The following is a 16,220-nucleotide window of genomic DNA, read 5'->3' as shown; positions in this document are numbered from 1 at the left end:
CAAAAACAAAACAGTAAACCAATAGCCACAGTCCCAAACATATCGTTCAGTATTACCCATATTATCTGGGAACGCAATCTAATTACCACGTGTCAAAAAGGGGGGGGGAGAAAGTGGCTTCTTTTTTAATATACCAGAAAATGGGGGAGGGTGTTAATTACAGCTTAATGGATGCATAATATGCATTTAAAACAAGGAAAATAGATCCTGGAATTTCAAAGGAACTGCACATTGTGAATATTTTGTCAGTCAGTTTGTGTGAACAAGTCATAAGTATTTCTGTAATCATCCATTCAGACCAGCGAGCTGGGATTCATACATTTCATATGCAAATTCGTTAAGGCAATTTCCTAAGAAACTGTTATCTGATAATCCATGTAGGTGTGGATAATGTTTAAAAATGGAGTGCATCTAGGTGATTGGATTTCGTGTGTGACAGAAGGGGTTCCCCACCCCCCATGCTCTGTGCTCTGACTCAAGCAGACTTGGGCTCGGGATCCATAGGCACTCGAGCTTTTTGCCAAATTCCAAAAGGCTACTCTCCCTGTGAGACAGGGTTAAGGAAGAAGGGAACAAACTAAAGAAAAGAGGGCAAAGGAAAAGTAGATGAGGAGAGGAAGAGGGCTGGGAGGGAAGACAAGGAGCTATGAAGAGGTGTGAGTCAGGAAGAATAAGACACGCGAAGGGTAGAACACAGATCCAGGGTTGGGAGAGGAAGAGAAAGAGCTGTCACTGGTCAGAGCAAAGCATGAAGCACATATATAAAGCCTCTTAAGAAACTTACAATTTCCCCCTCCCAATACACACACACACACACACCTTCACAAAAACTAAAGCAGGAGTCACTTGTGAGCCAGGAAATACGGCTAACTAGGCTGTTCTGGGTTCCCTGTGAGGAAGGACAGGAAGAAAAGGGCATTCTCCATTAACCTATTCTCTCTCTCTCTCTCTCTCTCTCTCTCTCTCTCTCTCTCTCTCTCTCTCTGTGTGTGTGTGTGTGTTTCTTCAAGAATTCTTCTCCCTTTAGCAACTATACCAAGCACATACTACCCAATCTTTTTGCATCCATGCAGTTCATCTAAAATCAGCCGTATGAAGTATTTACTATAATCACCATTCTTAAGCAACAAAAAAATGAAAACAGACACCGAGCAGTGGAACTTTCTCAAGGCCACACAGTTAACATCAAAGCTGAGGTTCAAACCTAAGCAGCGGCCACTGTTATTATAGCTCCTCGTTCAGGCCACGCATGGGCATGTTAGATTCAGTGGCAAGGAGTGGACACAAACTCACTCCCTGGGGTAATCTGACCGTAGTCTGGGAAGCTTGCACAGGTAAGAAGAGGGGGCAAAGAGTAGGAAGAACAAGTGACAATGTAGTCACCTGGCAAGCTGTTACCGCACAAAGAGAAAAGCGAGCATGGTGGCTGAGATGGTGTCAGACCCCAAACTGTTTTTGACATTCCCTGGGCTAAGTCCTTTGTGTCTACCACTCAAAACTGAAGTGGCGTGGAACTAAAATAGATATAGATTTAAATCTCCCAACACTTCACACATCCTTTGGCGTGATAATATTTTGATTAGTTACATTTATGCTCCAATTACGCTCACAGAATGTTCGACTGTGCCATGCTCTGTAGCAAACACTGAATTATTATATTTGCAGTGGGAGAGGAACAAATAGAAAGGGAGAAAGAGAGAGAGGGAGAGAGAGAGAGAGGGAGGAAGAGAGGGAGAGAGAGAAAGAGAGAGGGAGGGAGAGAGGGGGGAGAGAGAGAGAGAGAGAGAGAGAGAGGGAGAGAGGGAGAGAGAGAGAGAGAGAGAGAGAGAGAGAGGGAGAGAGAGAGAGGGAGAGAGGGAGGGAGAGAGAGGGAGAGAGGGAGAGAGAGGGGGAAGGAGAGAGACAGAGAGGTAGAGAGGGAGGGAGAGAGGGAAGGAGAGAGAGAGGGAGGGAGAGAGGGAGGGAGATAGGGAGGGGGGAGAGAGGGGGAGAGAGAGAGGGAGGAGAACAAAACAAAGAGATGACTAAGCCTGCTAAAATAATGCTGCCTTACTTTCCCGTCATTAAACTGGGTCATTGCTATTAGTTTCCAAGTTTTAAAATGCCGGGCCTGAGAGAGACAGGCAGTGTCACCACCTACTTCCCCACTCAGTGGATGCTTTTATGTTCCCTACAATAACTGGTCTGAAAGCAACCTGGCCAGGTTTCCCGTGATTGGCAAGGTCAGCGGACGGGGACATTTGCTGTGTTCCCTGTTTGTTTTCCCCCTGGGAAGGACATCCATCTATTTCCCAGAGAGGTCCACAACCTGTATCTGATAAATAAACAAAGGCTAAGAGCTTCTCTGAGCTTTCAGAAATCCTGTCCTAGTGATAGAAGGAGGGATTCTTTGTGTGTTCAGGTGTATGGGGGGGGGGGTGTTCGCGTGTGTGTGTGTTTATGTTCTCTCTCTCTCTCTCTCTCTCTCTCTCTCTCTCTCTCTCTGTGTGTGTGTGTGTGTGTGTGTGTGTGTGTGTGTGTGTGTATGTGCATGTTTCTTGAGCATAATTTTTCAGATGTCATCTACTTTTTGTGAGACAGGGTCTCTCTCACTGGCAAGGTGCTCACCACATAGGGCAGACTGGCTGACAGCTGCCTCAGGAATCCAGTTATCTCCAGTTCAGGGAGTCAAGCTCAGTCAGCTCCTAACCTAGATGCCAAGCCCAAGGCAGGTCTTCTTATCACAATTGCTGGCTCAATACCCAGCAGCCCCTCCCCCCCCGCCATGAAGGCTGAAGGTGAGTGCGTGCCTCTGTCAACGGGCCTTCCAGCCAATGGACTTCTGCTAAGGTTTATATATTCCCCAATTTCACAGCCCTGTCCCTCAGTCCTCAAACATCAAAGCTTACTCTCCCATCTTGTGTCCATAACTTGTAGAAGACTTCTAGTACTTACGTGCCTCAGTTTCCCCCACATGGCAATACAACCTTCATGCCAGTTTCCTCACGAAACCCACCAGAACGAGTATTCTAGTAAAATTCAGAAACTTTAAATGTTCCTCCTCCAGTTGCTTTGTGTCTGACACTCCAGAAGGACAGGAAACAGCACTTAATATATCACCTTCTAGAAACCAAAGCAAAATTAAAAGCAATCTCAAGAATACGGGAGGTCTTACGATAAGTAAAGGATGTGTATGGTGGAATATCTAACCTAGACTCTACTGGAGGGAGAGGACATAAGGAAGAAAGAAAGCAGCAATCAGCTTGAGCAAAAAAATATGTGAAGGACTGAGGGGCTAAAGGAGATGTCAGGCGGGTGAGAGGGAAACAGAATGTTCCACGCAGATAAAATTTTCTGTTTCAAAGCCAGAAAGTAAAAGAGTCTCAGTCTTGTGGAGAACATCAGTAATCTTTTCCCTCCGTCCTCTTGGCTTATAGGGAAGAAACTCGACAGTCACAGAGGTGCAGTAAGTTGCCCAGAGCCACGTAGCCACAGTGCCAACCCTTGATCTTCGTTGTGTGTCTGATTCTAAGATGAGCTGTGTAGTCGAAAACAGTAAGTCTAGGATTGTAGAATATAACCAGAGCACCTGGAAATCCTTTTAAAGTTTTCTGGGTTCCACCTGCAATCAGTCTAGGGTAGAGGGCAGGAATTTGCATTCCTGATAAGCCTCTAAGTGAGGCTAATGCAGTTGAACTTTGGCCCCACTTAGTAAGCCACTGAAGAAACTGGGCTGTAATTGCCCAGGCTTGGTAAGCCAGGAGGCTATGAACTTAGGAAAATCAACACGTTGTCCTGGCCCCTGTCTTCTCATGGGGCCACAGGAAACTCACCTGCTTGGAGACACTCCCTTTTCCCTGAGCCATGCCCTGCATACTTCTTACAGGGCACGAGGTCTCTGGCCACTGGTTATCCACTGTAAAAGCTTTCTCTACTGCCAGGCTCTAGAAAGTCCTCTCCTCTGGCCTGAGCAATTTCTCTTCCATCAGTGCTAATTGCCAAGAATATCATTAGACATTCATCGACTCCCCCAAATGTACTAGGGTCTGCATGGAAAATAGCACAATAATTATTCCTCCTCTTTCACCATCCTCTAAGGAGCTACAAAAGTTTGACAGCTGTTATCCAATTAATCCAGACAGCTTATTTTTTTTTTAATCTAAAAGGTATTTCTTTTTTCACATAAGATGGGGAAAGCTATTTCCTTTTCCGAGAGAATGAGAGCAAAGCAACTTGGCCAACATCACTAGGGCCATTTATTGCCTCTTTTCTTCTACAGAGTCATTGAAATAATGAAAGATAGGAACACGGACTCGATTTAGAGTGTCAGGTCCAATCCCAATCCTGCCATCTCCCAGCTGTGCCTCCGTTGGCAACTTCCTTAAACTCCCGGGCTTCAGTTTCTTCATCTGTAAAATGGAGGGGATGAAGTTAAGAGTAGCACCCACCTCACTTCCTCGTTGTAAAAACTGAATGTATGATAAACATTTACTATCTTACCTATGATTTCATGGCCACTGGGAGCATCTATGAACCCTCCTATGGAGTGCCAACCATAAGATAGCTGGTCCTATGCAGAGTAAGCCGGCCCCACCATTCTCACTGTTCATACAGACAAAGGTCCTAGGACCATGAAGCCATGGACATCCATCTCAACAGACCCCTAAAGAGCATGTCTCTTTGCCAGAGGGTCCCCAACTATGGTCCCTGGGCAGCTACATCAGCATCACCAAAAGCTGGTTATAAATGCAAACCTTCAGGCCCATAAAGGTATCTGACAGTGCCTCCTTATAGTCTTGTTTCCTGGCACAGGTAGGTGTTTTCTACAGACTCCTGGCATTTAATTGGGCTTGTGATTGCAGTTAGTAAACTTGTCCTGAAGAGGAAGCTTAATGAGGGGTAACAGTTTATGGAGGTCTGGTTTGCACCATGCGCCACTAGGGAGGAGCAGGCATCCTCTCCTTGCTATAGGGCTGCCTGTTCATTGGTGACACTGCGGGTTATTTTTTGTGTGTGACAAATGTATAGTGTGCTCCTCGAATGATACACCAGACACTGTTGTAGGCCCTGGGAAGACAGCTGTGAGCAAAAACAGCCAAGACACTTAATCAGAGTCACTTTGCCACGATGACAATTCTCTTCGGGAGCTTTGGAGCAGGTTGAACGGGGCTTCTGTAGACGACCCCCAGGGAGACTTAGCAGCCTTTTTATCCTATGATTTGCCCATTTTCAGTTCTTGATTTTTAGCTCATCTTTCAATGCTCTGAAGTACCCCTCAGTGATTATTTCCCCAGGCAGGATCCGTGAATGGTGCATTATCCAAGCCCATGCATTTGTGATTCTGCATCGCTTCTTTATAAAATAAATCATATGGTTATGAATAAATTTCTTAATTTTATTCCATTCTTTTTAAGATGGGAGAGAGGAGAGAGAGACAGAGAGAGAGACAGAGAGAGAGAGAGAGAGAGAGAGAGAGAGAGAGAGAGAGAGAGAGAGAGAGGCAGAGCACATGTGCATACCTAGATGTAGAGACCATAGGATGACCTCAGATTTTGTTCTCCTACAGGTACTGTCCATCATGTTTCTGACAGGATGCTCACTCGTCATGGGTTTGCCAATAGGCGAGGCTAGCTGGACACTGAGCTCTAGGGAGCTATCTCTGTCTCCCAGCACTGGGATCATAGGTGTGTGTCTCCACACCCAGCTTTTGCCCATGGGTTTGGGAAACTGAACGCAAGTTTCCATGCCCGCGTGGGAAGCACTTTACAGACTCAGCCATTTCCGCAGTTCCCTCAGCTTTTCCTTAACAACACAGATCAGTGAGTCCTGTGCTTTGTAAAAGGACAAAGAGAGCAAGCTCGCACTGCGTCTGTCAGATTTTCTCTGTAAATGCTTTCCCGGAAAGCAGGTAGACACGTGTGTCTCACGCCCTAATTCCTCGTACACAGGAGATCCTCTTATCTTACTGGTTGACTGTGAGAAGCACAAGGTGGTTAAGATACAGGCTCTGGAGCCAGATATGGGCCGTCAAGTCCTTCCTCTGCCACATCCGCAAGCCCTTCCCTTGACAAATGACTTAGGCACTCTCTCTGTTTCTCAGTACTTAAAGTGGTGACAGTAAAATGGGCACCGTGGAAGGATTAGCTGAATTAACACGTGAAACAGCTCACAGAAGAAGCTGACACATGTCTTATGCAAAGGGTATAAGGGTCAGCATTTTAAGCTTTGAAGGACATAAAGTCCTTGTCACAGCTACCTGGTTGCAGTGGCGAAATGCGACAGACAAAACAAACAACAGATACATAAACAGATGAGCTGTTGTATTAGTTATACTCCTCACTGCTGGGGCTAAATACTTGACAGAAAAGCAACTAGGTGCACAGAGGTGTTTATTTCAGCTCACAGTTTGAGGGGATACAATACATACTGCCATGGAAGGCATGGCATCGAGAGGCTGAGAGTCTGGTCCTGACTATGTTCACAGTCTCAAATTATAGAAAGATGAATGACAGTGTTCAGCTGGCTTACCCCACTCCCCCCCCCCATTTTATTTAGTCTGGCACCCCAGGCGCTGGATGGTGCCACCCCTTTCAAAGGGTAGGAGTTCTCTCCTTGGCTACAGCTTTCAAGAAACACTCTCGCAGACATGTCCAGAGGTGTGTCTCCCATGATGGTGTGAAACAGCATCTGTCGCCTGCAGACCCTCCTCTGTCAATATGCAACCACCATGGCGTGAGACTCTCACAGCCTTTCAGGATGTCAGTCAAAGTTTGAGTCTTAGCTATACTAAAAGTAACTCCCCCACCGCCGAAGCAAGGGCCTCCCCTACGAAGGAACTGGAGCTCCATCAGGATGGTTTCTACCACCGTGGGTCTCCATTGCTGCTTCCTGCTCAGGCAAGGGTCCCACCCAACCCATCTCAATTCCTCCCTTGCCTGAATCTATGTTTGAATCACAACTTCAACTCTCTGAAAGAAAAACCTAGGATGAGCCTGTTGCACTTCACTTTTTTCTCTTAATTCTTTGCACATTTTAATAAATTAAAACTGTCAGAAAATAGAAAACTACAAAGAAGAAAATCATAAACACCCACAGTTCTACCAAGTAGGATCAAACCACTGTGAACATCTTGACATATTTGCTTTGATTTTTTATTTTTAAAGAAAGATCACTTTATTGTTATTGTGAAAATGATACATATTCATTTTGGAAGAACTCAAAAGAATGCAAAGAAGTACAAAAATTCAAATTACAAAAAAAAGAGATCCCAGTCTCACCGTCCAGAAATAGCTATCATTAACATATGGCAAACATCATTTTAAATACCTTCTGATATACACAGAGATGCAAAGATGGATAACTGCAGGACGGATGGCAGAAGAATGAGAAGAAATATCAACTGTGAGAATAAACTAATAGATGCTACTTTAAAATGTATAGAGATTATGTGTTTGGACACAAGAAAGGGAAATTGAAATGGGAATGAAGGAAGCCCAGACCTTTGACTGTGCCTTCACCAAGAAAAGAGTCACTCAAGGTATAGAATACAGTGAGAAAAAAAGCACTGAGAATTTGGAGGAATGCTTCCTTAACTATCTGTCCTAATTTTAGACACTGGTTAGTGGTTCCGTGATGTGAAGGGTGTGGGTGGAGGATGTGTTTCTGGTGGACCACTTTCAGCCAATAGCTGAAGGGTGGCAGTGTTAGTCTCCCTGTTCCTTCAAGTTTCCTCCAAGTCTCTGGATGCTGGGTGTTGGTGACCGCAGCTGCCACAATGGCTGGGTTTATAACCTCCATGCCCTGATCTGTAACTGTAATGGTACCAGTTGATCACCGTTAGTTCTCTGTTTAGACAGATCGAGTCTAGACCATCAAGCCTTGCACCCTGAGCTCTGCATTCATGAATCTTTTCTTTTTACTCACTCTTAATTAGTTGGACTTGTGATTAATTACTTTTCCAAGACGCCCAGAATGATATAGTACTCAGATACATTTATCCATGAAGACAATTACTGCTCAGCCTTATATGCTGTGATCTTCTTGAACTGTGCTTTCTTTCCTTCAGATCTTTGAGACACCATTTATCTTCGAAGACCAAATGGTGCCATAGAGAAGTCTGAAGCCAGATGACTTTCTTCCTATTCAACCCCATTCTATATAAAATACTCCATCTAGAAAGCAGGTCAACTCTTTGTCCTGCAAAGGTTTAGCAACTTAAGAGGCTGTGTCTTGCTGTCTATCCAGCATTCTGTACAAATTTCTACTACTGTGTAGTTTCTTATTATTTTTCAAAAACATATAACATAAAATTTACCACCCTAACCATGTTCAAGTGAAGGATTCTGTGCCACCACCCTTATGAAACTGCGCAACTTTCATGATTATCTATGACCAGAATGTCTTCGGGGCTACAAAGAGAAATTCTGTAGCCATCAAATTTATACTCTTCCTTTCTAAGTCTGGTAATAAATCTATTTTCTGTTTATTTTTTTACTTTTTCATAATCTCTATATTTTTCTTGTGTGTGCATGTGTGCGTGTGTGTGCGTGTGTGATATGTATGTGTGTGGTGTATGCATGTGAGTGTACAGGAGTGTCCACGCATGTGTGATTATGTAGAGGCCAGAGCAGGACATTGGATACCTTTCTTTACCACTCCCAACCTTGTTGCCTGGAGACAGGATCTCTCGCCAACTGGAAGCTCACCACTCTGTTAGCTGTGTGTATGTGTACATGGATGGCATGTGTACATGGATGGCATGTGTACATGGATGGCATGTGTACATGGATGGCAACATGGCATGTGTATGATGCAGGCGGCACCTAAGTGTACGCACGGACTAAGCCTTCCTTTCTCTTCACCCGTCTTTACTTACTTCTCCCTCCTTCATCCCCATCTCTTTTTCCACCTGCATCCTTATACCTGTTGAGACGCTCACTCCCATTTTCCCCAGAAGCGGTGTTTCTGTTTTGCTTTAATTTTGTTTCTGTTTTCACTGGCATGAATTTACTTGTGGCCTCTTGAATCCTGCTATAACGCGCAGTCTGTTTCCTCTTTGTCCCCACTAATCTTATGCTGTTCTTTTGCTACCTTGTCCTTGAACTTGTGTTTTATCAACTTGTTCATTCAAAGTTGTTTTGTAGAGTAAAATGATTGTGGATCATTTACTTTTTAATATATAATTCTTTCTAGACTAGAATCATTGCCCTGGCACAGTACTGGGCTTACCTGCTTCTATTTTTTTTCTCTCTCCCTTAAATTCCTCCCCTTTGCTGTTTTTGATTGTAGTGTGCTTTTATGTTACCAGGACATTCTTTCCTTTTGTCTACAAGGCTCTGCTTATGTAATTCCATCCAAACCTTTGATTTACTAAGATATATAGCATGGGGGATACCTGACTCTCTTCCCACCAGATCAGGGAACAGTTTGTTTTTTTTCCCTCGAAGCTGTCTGACGAATGTGTATTCTTTGTTCTGCCTGATTTCTGAGACCTGGTGGAATTGGAGAAAGGACAGCTCAGCCAAGTGACATTTAGTTTTGTTTTTTAGAACACCAGGTACCCATTCCTTCTTTCTAGATTCTGTGAAACTATCAGTACTCAGATTCGCTGCACCCAGCTGTACATATTTCTTCTTCCTATGAGGATAGAGTCTCCATTTTCATCTATTTTACCCAATCTAGTAGATATCCCTGTATATTTGGCCGCACTAAAAAAACTTAACTGTCTGTCTTTATACCCTAACTTCATTTTTTTTATTTATACTCCCTGCATCCATCCATCCCATGCCATTTTTCATAGTTTTTAATTGGATGATGAAAAAGATACCTACCAAGTCGATTTTGTTTCCTTGAGATGTTTGGGCTGTAGGAAGAAATTTTAGGGTTGACAGTAATATGGGGGTGGACAGCAAGCAATGTTCACCTCCCTCTTCATCCCACTACATGATTCCAGTGTCTTTCTGTATTAACTGCTATTTAAACACCACGTTTGTTTTCTTTCCCCTGTTTAGATCTTATGGAGAATTTTATTTGCTTATATTTTCTCATATTGAGAGTTCTCCATGGTATTGGAGGACAAATCTGTAATGAAGATTCTATTAATGCATTGTGAAGTGTGTTTTCATATGGAAGCTGGGATAATAACCATAAATACAGTACTAAACTCAAAGTTTTTCTGCAGTGCTAAAACTACTTCATACTTAATCTATGTGAATTGCTTTGCAAGCTTTCAAATATTATATGAATAGTGAGTTTGCAATCATTTTCACTGTGAATGAAATATCTGCTACTGTACAAAAATAAATGTCGTTTTCTGATTCACAGGATTATGTAGCGCTAGGACTTCCTGAAACCCTAAGAACCATGTCATCCCTTCCTCTTCCTGATATGTAAGAAGGCACAGGCTGTGCTTCACCAGGAAGTGAGGCATTCAAGAACCCTATGGTCATAATTCATGAAAAGCAAGCTATTCACAAGAAGTCTTCTTGGAAATGAACCTTGTGTGTTAAGAAGAGCTCTCATTCCTCTTACCATTTGCTGGTGCTGCCTAGGTAGATCTTGGAGTGAAGATTGTCTTTCATACGTGAGTGGAGGGGAAAAAGGCAACAAGGGAATAAAACAGTACATTAGACCAAATTCTGAGTCAGAAAAGAGAAAGGCTCTCAAAAAATGGTGCAGGGCTGGCAAGGTGACTTAGAGGTTGGGAGCACTCGTGGCGCTTGCAGAGAACCAGAATTAGATCCCAGCAGCCATGGTAGGAACTCCAGCTCCAAGGACCTAGTGCTTTCTTCTGGCCCCCAGGCACACACAGCATACACTACACTCACTTATACACACACACACACAAGGAATAGAAACTTAAACAAATGTACTAATAGATAAGATAGATCATTTAAAAATAGTAGTGCTTCGGCTAACTTTCATCTCCTTGCTCTGAAACATGTCTGTTCATCATCTCACCCAAGGCACATGCAATAAAGTCTACACTGCACTGCTCAGCTTTATTCTCAATAATTTTTGTCAACTTGACACAAACCGACATGTATCTGGGAAGAGAGGATGTCCACTGAGAGCATTCTTTTATAACTCTGGACTGTGAACATGTCTGTGGGGGTGCCTTCATCAATGCTAATGAGAGACACTGTATATACTACAGTTCCCGGGTGAGGGGGTGCTGCCATTTAAGAATGGTAACTTGATGTGGACTCCCCTCTGCATGCTGTTAATATGTTTTATTGTCATTGCTTAATAAAGAAGCTTCTTTTGGCCAATAGCTTAACAGAATATAGCCAGGCTGGAAAAGATATATATAAAGAGAGAGTAGGCAGAGTCAGAGAGATGCCATGTAGCCACTGCAGGAGACAGACACTGGACAAAAACTTACAGGTAGACCACAACCATGTGGCAATGCACAGATTAATAGAAATGGGTTAATTCAAGATGTAAGAGTTAGCTAGACATATGCTTAAGCTATTGGGCAAACAGTATTGCAATTAATAGAGTTTCTGTGTGATTATTTTGGGTCTGGGTGACCAGGGAAAAACAAGCAGCCTCCATCAACAGTATCTGAGCAAGCCACGAGAGAAGTCAACAAGAACATGGCTTCATGTTTTTACTCTAGTTCCTGCCTCCAGGTTCTTGATTGAGCTTCTGTCTTGGCTTCCCTAAATGACAGACTAATCTACTACCTTTACCTCCCTGAGTGCAATGGTCATGGTGTTTACCACAGCAAGAAAAAAGAAGCTATAACAAACATCAATAATGAAAAAAATAACAAATGTGCATGGCCACAGAATCCGACAACTCTGAGATGTGATAAAGAGTCCAAACCCAAGAATGCATGGACTAGAATGTGGTGTGGTGATATTTTGTTTATGATCTGACAAAAAAAAATAGCTTTCTTGAAGATCAGAGTACAGAGCTAGCCGCATCAGTTAGCCATAGAGGTCAAGCAGTGGTGGCACACACCTTTACTCCCAGCACTCAGGAGACAGAGGCAGATGAATCTCTGTTAGTTCAAGGGCACCCTGGGCTACACAAAACTGATGCAGTCTAAAAAAGAACCAGAGCCAAGCGATGGTGCATCACACCTTTAATCCCAGTACTTAGGAGTCACATGCCTTTTATCCTAGCACTAAGGAGGTGGATGCAGGAAGGGATATGGTTGGGCAGTGAGAGGAATATAAGGCAGGAGGAGAGAGGAGCTCAATGCAGCCAGTCTGATGCAGCAGTCTGAGTGGTCAGCCTGAGGATGCAGTCTGAGGACACGATCGTCCCTTTGGTCTGAGCATTAGTAGAAGTAAGAACTCTCTAGTAGCTGGATGTTCTGCTTCTCTGATCCTTTGTCTTTCACCCCCTGACAGCTGACTCTGAATTTTTATTATCATGACCAATTAGAATTTGTGCTACAATAGAAGGAACAAGTTTGAAAACTAAATATGTAGAAAATACACTCAGGAAACTTCAACAGGGGAAAATGTGGCTATAAGGGGGGAAATGAACATCCAAGCACAAGAAACAAAAAGCTCCAAATAGACATGACCGCAAAGACCTCTCCATGACACGCTGTAGTCAAAATGTCAAAAATATAAACAAATAAACACTGTAAGGGAAAATACTCACAAAAGGAAACGTATCAGAATTACATGAGACTTACGACAGAAACCTGAAAGTCAAGAAAGTATAAAATGATATATTTCAAGCCTTGGAGGTAAATAACTCCTCAACCAAGACTATATCCACAATGAAGATATCTTTTACATCTGGACATTTCAAGACCAGTGGGAAGTACAGAAATATAAATCCATCAAGATCAAGGCAGAAGATATTTAAAGAGACCTTAAACACAGAACAGGAAAGACTCTATTGTAACAGTTTAAGAAAGCACAATTAACAAGAATGGATGAATAAATAAAAATTAGGACAGAAATCACCATGCTCAGCATAGTAAAGTAGAAAAAATGTAGTATGAATAGAGAAGAAAGAAGAACAGACAGTATCTAGCCAGATAAAAACAACAACAAAGCAAGACTAATGAAAACTATATTAATAATAAGCCCTAAATATAGATGGTTTTAGCTCTCCAAGTAAAAGATGGCGACTAGCTGACTGAATTAAACAACCAGATCCAAATAACTGTTATCTCCAAGAAATATATATATATATATATATATATGCCTATGTAGCTGTTCTATTATCTAATAAGATTTGTTTCACACCAAAATAACTCAAAAGAGATTGAAAAATAACACTACACATTAAGAACGATGCATCCAGGATATGTAACAACTGCAAATAAAGAATTGCTAAATATTTGGCTCCCAATTCAATAAACAAAATAATAATGGCCATACAGAAACAAATAGATCCTAATTGCAATAGTAGAGGTAACCTCAGGATCATACTCCCATTAGCAGGTAGGTCAACCAGTCTAAAAACCAAAAAAGAAACATCAACATTAAATGATAGCACAGATCAAATGGATTTAGTAGACATCTACAGAGCATTCAACCCAGCAGCTGCTAAATTGTAATTCTTCTCAGAGGCCCATGGAACTTTCTCTAAAATATGTCACATTTTAAGGAATAAAGCAATGCCTCATAATAACAAAGAAATCAAAATAATTTCTTGTATCTTATCAAATCAGAGGGAAATAAAACTACAAATCAATAGCAAGAGAAACCATAAAACAGTGAGCAATTGAGCAATATACTCTTGACTATGTGCCAGTGAGGAAATTAGAGAAGAAATTTAAAATCCCTAGAATCAAGTGAAAATGAAAATCACTGACCAGAGCTTCTGGGATGCAGCAAAGGGAGTTATAAGAGGAACTTTAATAGCTATGAGAGCCTATATAAAGCAATCATGGAGAGTTCAAACAAATAACTTAATTAGGGACCTCAAGGTCTTAGAAAAACAAAAACAAGTGGAAGCTCAAAGCAGTGGGTAGATACAAGTAATAAAGACCAGAGGAAAAACTAATGAAGTTCAGACTGAAAGCTAAAAGGAAAACACAAAGAAAATGAAGCAAAGATTTGGCTCTTTGAAAAATTAAGTAATATTGACAGAGCCTTATCCAAACTAACCAAAAGAAAGACAGGATCATGAAAAATAAATAAAATTAAGGGTTAAAAGGAAGACTGTGCAAAATACACTAATGAAATTCAAGTATCATTATGGTATGCTTTGAACACTTAAAGTTTAAAGGAACTGGAAAATCTGAAAGAAATTAATAAATTCCTAGACACATAAAACCTACTAAAATTAATTCAAGAGGATACATATAACTGAAATAGATTTTTAGTAAGAAATGGGATTAAAGTAGTAACAGTTTCCAAAAAAAAAAAAAAAAAAAAAAAAAGGTTCAAGACTGGCAGTTAAATTCTTACCAACTTCTAAAGGAGCCAGCACCAATGCTCCTCAAATTGTTTTAGTCCATAAGATAAAAGAGATAAAGCACTAGCAGACTCATTCTATGAAGCCAGTATTCATCTGATACAAAGACCAGGCAAGTACGTGACAAAAGAAAACTATGGAGCAATTTCTGTGATGAATACAGATACAAAACTCTCAATAAAATATATGGAATACTAATTCATAAGCATATTATGATTATACATCAAGATGAAGATGGTCTCATTCCAGGTACCCAAAGTTGGCTCTATAAATGCAATCAATAAGTGAAGCTCAGCATATAATTATACTAAGAGACGGGAAGCATATGCTTGCCTCCTTATACAGAGAAAACAGTTCTTACAAAGTTCAGCATCCACGCATGACAAAAGTCTGTGGGACAAGCCAGGAAGAGGAAACACGCCCAATGCAATGACTGCAAATAACACATTTGCAGTCGGTACTACACTAAGTTGGGAAAGACTGCTAAAATCAGAAATGAGACAAGCTTGTCCACACAGATTAGTCTTTTTCAAGGAGTGTTTCCTGTCTTAACCAGAGAAATAAAGCTAGATAATGAAATACAAAGAAAACAAATAGGAAATGAAGCCAAAGTATCCCTGCTTATACCCCTATACTTTAATGATCTTAACATCTCTTTTAGAAAACGTTTATATCTGATAAACATAGGCAATGTAGCCAGATCCAAAATCAACATTAAAAAGAAGCAACATAAGTAAACAATTTAAGTTAAACTGGGAGAAAGTTCGTTCATGATAGTATTAAAATATATTGAGTTATAAAAATAATCAAAGAGGTGGAAGATGCCTACTTTGAAAAATGTTAAAAGTGAAGGCACTGGAATATGGAAGGATGCCCACGTGCTCATGGATCAGCAGAATTAATACTGCAAATATCACTAGATTCACAAAAGCAATCTTACAAATTCAATGTAAACCCCATCAAAACTTTGACAGTTTTTTACAGCTCTAGCAAAAGCCATTTTCTAACACATATGAAGGTACAAAAGCCCTGAGTAGCCAAAGCAATCCCGAGCAGAAAGAGCAGTGCTGGAATTATCAGAATACCTGATCTCAAATTGTACTACAGCACCACAGTGACAGAAACAACATGGTACAAAAAAAAAAAAAAAAAAAAAATGTGTGGATCAATGCAACACACACTGGAGGAAAGACAACCTTTTCAACAAATGGTATCAGAAAGACTGGATATCCACATGTAGAAGAATACATGTATATCACATCTTGAAAAGGACTGATTCAAAATGGATTGATCTAATTTAAGGCCAAAATTCTGAAACTCGGAAACACAGAGGGAAGAAATCACAGGGAAAGTATGGCAAGCTGTAGGCAGAGGCAAGGACTTTATGCAAATTACTCCAACAACTCAGGAAATAATTCAAAGTACTGACAAATTGGATTGCAAGAGACTAAAAGGCTTCTGTATTGCAAAGGAAGCAATAAGGGGAGTGAAGAAACACCTTATAGCGCAGGAGAAAATCTTTGCCAACCCTACATCTGACAGAGAATTAACATCTAGACTCTCTAAAGAAACTCAACTAAAAATATTAAGCACCACAAAATCTTTATATGTCCTCCTATTAATAAACAGTCAAGTGAACTAAAGAAGGGGAAGGGAGAGGTAAGGAGGGGAGCAGAGAAAAAATGTAGAGCTCAATAAAAAAAAGAGACAGCTCTCAAAAGACTGAAGACAATAAGTCAATAAACATAGGAAGAGATATTTAATATGCTTATCCATCAGAGAAATGCAAATTAAAACTGCATTGAAATTCCATTGTACCTCAGTCAGAATAGCTATCACCAGGAGAA

The 16,220-nt window shown here is 41.3% G+C and overlaps 1 protein-coding gene across 14 annotated transcripts in view; it reads right to left on the bottom strand.

The window, feature by feature from the left end:
* Nucleotides 1-16,220, bottom strand: part of Ptprt (protein tyrosine phosphatase receptor type T) — a 1,077,234-nt gene that overhangs the window by 729,680 nt on the left and 331,334 nt on the right. The window lies entirely within an intron of this gene.

Source organism: Chionomys nivalis, chromosome 9 (assembly GCF_950005125.1).
Source record: "Chionomys nivalis chromosome 9, mChiNiv1.1, whole genome shotgun sequence".
Taxonomy (NCBI): domain Eukaryota; kingdom Metazoa; phylum Chordata; class Mammalia; order Rodentia; family Cricetidae; genus Chionomys; species Chionomys nivalis.
The sequence above is the reverse complement of the archived record's forward strand: the minus strand, read 5'-3'. Positions and strand labels throughout refer to the sequence as shown.